The sequence below is a fragment of the Orycteropus afer genome, unplaced genomic scaffold (assembly GCF_000298275.1).
Source record: "Orycteropus afer afer isolate SDZICR_OR568_19922 unplaced genomic scaffold, OryAfe1.0 scaffold00174, whole genome shotgun sequence".
Classification (NCBI taxonomy): Eukaryota; Metazoa; Chordata; class Mammalia; order Tubulidentata; family Orycteropodidae; genus Orycteropus; species Orycteropus afer.
This window is the reverse complement of record NW_006921761.1, coordinates 4,555,926-4,559,632: the sequence shown is the minus strand read 5'-3', so window position 1 is coordinate 4,559,632 and position 3,707 is coordinate 4,555,926.

The following is a 3,707-nucleotide window of genomic DNA, read 5'->3' as shown; positions in this document are numbered from 1 at the left end:
AAAGTCTTCACAACTGGACCTATAAGCAGCATCACAATAAATGGAGAAAAGAGTGGAGTTGTCAAAGACTTCATATTACTTGGTTCTACAATCAACACCAATGGAAGCAGCAGTCAAGATATCAGACGATGTATGACACTGAGCAAATCTGCTGCAAAAGACCTCTTTCAAGAGCAAAGCTATCTCCTTGAAGACTAAGGTGTGCCTGACACAAGGTATGTATCTACTTCCATAATGATACTGCCTCGGAAACCCAAGGAGGGGTTACTATAAATCAGGTCTGACTTGACAGCACATAACAACAATAACATATGCACGTGAGAGCTGGACAATGAATAAGGAAGACCGAAGAAGAGTCGATGCTTTTGAGTTGTGGTGTTGGCAAAGACTACTGAAAGTACCGTGGACTGCTAAAAGAACTAACAAATCTGTCCTGGAAGAAGTGCAGCTGGAATGCTCCTTGGAAGCGACAATGGCCAGACTTCGTCTCACCTACTTTGGTCATGTTGTAAGAAGGGACCATTCTCTGGAGAAGGATATGATGCTTGGTAGAGTGGAGGGTCAGCAAAAAAGGGGAAGACCCTCAAGAGATGGACTGACTCAGTGGCTACAACGACAGGCTCAGGTGTGGCAAAGATCAGGGGCTAGCACAGGACCAGGCAGCTACGTTCTGCGGTCCATAGGATCACTGTGAGTCGGAGATGACTCTTTGCACTTATAACAGGGATGAGAGGAAAGGGGAGGGAAAATTTCTGATTCATGTGTTGATTTGGGTGAAGGGAAAGACAATATAACAAAAGTGTGTGACCGGCACAATTACAACAGGGAAAAGGAGGCAAAGAAATGTGCACAAAAGATACAGACAACAGAGGCAAATACTAATCCATGCACAATGCTGGACCAGTGGCAGCAAACACCTGTCTATGGGTAAATGCATAGACAGGTGAGAAGACCAGGTGGGGGTAGGTGAACAGGAATATGCCCATAACCACATGGAGATTTGCCTGAGGATATTCTTCCATGTGTATTTGTGCTGCAAAAATATCCATATACATTATAGAAGTAACAGGGGATGAGGTTGGAGTAGCTTCTCAGTGACAACTAAGCACGTTGAGGGAGAGAGTCACTGGCCTGAGGGCTCAGAACCATGGTCTCAGGAGACATCAAGTTCAACTGGCACAACACAGTACATAAAAATCTTGCTCTACATCATACTTTGGTGAGTAACAACTGGGGTCTTAAAAGCTTTTGTGTGGCTGTCTAACATGCAACTATTGGTCTCCTCTCCTCTGGAGGAAAGAAGAGTGAAGTAAATCAAAGTCATATGGAAACAATTAGTCCAAAGGTATGATGGACCACAGGGACCTCAACCTTCACCACCCTGAGACCAGAAAAACTAGATGGTGCCCGGCTACCAATGCCAACTGCTTGGAAATGGATCAAAATTAGATACCCTGGATAGAGTGGGAGGAAAAATGTGGAACAAATTTCAAAAACACAAAAATGACCAGAATTACTGGTCAGCTAGAGACTGGTGGAACTCCTGAGACTATGACCCTGGGTTATCTTTCAGGACTGGAACTGGACTCACTTCCATGGATTGGCTCTCAGCCCAACAGTTGAAAGGCTTGCAAGCAGAACACCTATGCCAGGGAGACGCACCCCTTGGATCGATCAACCATGAGACATCAGAAGGGCAGCATTTGCCCGGAGCGAAAGCTGGGCGGACAGGAATGCATTGACAACAAGGACAAAGGGAGGCGGTGGTCACAGGGAGAGGACGGGAGAGCTTTTGATTGTTGGGATTGTAATAGGGCCGTGAAACCAAACGTGCATAACTGTTGAGAGTACAACAAATCTGCACCCAAATCACCAAAAATAAATAAATAAATAAATAAAATTGGCCTAGAAGTTAAAATCTGTGTTTGGATTCATATTAAAATGCTAAAATAGTCTGGAGAGGATCTTAAGCATATTGCTTGGTATTGGTTTGATTTATTTAAGTGGGTCTTGGCCATTTTCTGGGCCTCTAATCTTGAGGGGTATGAGTGGCCCTTGCAGCTGTGACTGTCAGCTGGGGGCAGGTAGGCATTCAGCCCCTGACTGGAGGGATTATCACAGTTTCCTAACACAGACGTGTTTGGCTATGGAACTGCCTTCCTGAGGTACAGGTGTTTCAAGGGTTGCAGTCAAAAGCACTGCTGGTTTAGTGTCGTCTCTGAGAATAGGTTGGAGTTGGGGTTAGGCTTGACAGGGGTGGGACCGTGGTTAGTATTAAAATATGGGCTAGCACCATGCATGTAGTCATGCCGTGTGTCCCAGCCTCCCTCCACGAGAACCATGACCTGCATCTTCATGGTTTCCTGAGTGCCCACAGCAGGGTGTGTCTGTCTGGTCTGGTGCTCCTTTAGTGTCTCTACAACTATGTTGAAGAGCCTAGGGACCAAGACCCTGAAGTGATGGAGCTAGCAGTAAATTGGGCAATCTACTTCTGTAGAAACCCAAGGAGAGGTTGCTATGAGTCGGATCTGACTCAACGGCATTGAGTTTGGTTTCCTGTGTGTGTGTGTGGAAATGGGTGTGGAGGTGAAGGGTGAAGCTGCTGACTAGGGCAGTAGACTCACTGCAGCCCTTGGCACTTGAAAGAGCACACAGCCAAGTTGTGGAGAGCAGGGGACTGCTCGTGAATCCAAGACAGTCCCTATGAAAGGACAGGCAGTGGGACAGAAATTACAACCAGAGTTTGGAGATGAGAGAGACAAACCTGGTCTGAGGTGGCCTAGGAGGCATTGCGGAGGAGAGGGGCTCTGGATTTGGGCTTCATTTGGGTTTGCGGGTCTGCGAGATGGGCTGTGTCTGTGTAAGTCTGCCTTTGTATGTGCGTGTGTGTTTGTGCCTGTGTCTGCTTGGGCACATCTGACTCAGGGTGTTCCCGTGTCTGTGCAGGTGGTTTTCTGGACATGTCTCTGTCTACTCTAATATTTCTGTGTGTCATCTTCGAGTCTGAATCTTTCTCTTTATGTCCATGTGTGTCTGTGTGTTATTGACTGCACATGAGATTCTGGTCTGGCTTCTCTCTTTATTTCCCGCCCCCCACCATGTACCCCAGCTGCCAGCAGTATTTACTGCAAAGATCGGCTTCCCTTCCCGCAGTCTGTATTCCCACAGGTCAGGCAGTTTGCCCAGGACCCTGCCCCTGTGGCCTCTGTACAGTCTTGACCTTGGAAGTGATACACTTTGGAAAGCCCCAGCATACTCCTTGCCTGGCCAAGGATCCAGAGAGGTTACAGTGGAGGAGAAGGACAAAGCGGGGAAGGGGGGCCATTGGCAGAACCCATCCCTCCTTCTGGAAACAGATGTCTGCCTCTGGCCTTCTCAGGGCCCCTTCATCCCCTGTGCTCTCATGCAGACCAAGGATTCAGGGGCCTGACCTCAGTGTCACTGGGCATGGGAACGGCCATCTCCTTGCAAGCCCAGCCTGATGTGTTGGGGATCTGGTCCTCTCTGTCTCCCAGCACCTCACCTGCTACGTGGTGCCCTTTCTCCATCCCTCCACTCCAGCCCCAGGTGGTCCGTCCTCCTTTTCTAATCCCACAGTGGGCACAGGAACCATTCTTGTCCTTCATTCCATGACAGGCCTGGCTAATGCCATGGGCCCCTGAGCACAGGCCTTGATGGTCAGTGAAGCAGCAGAGGCCTAGCCACCT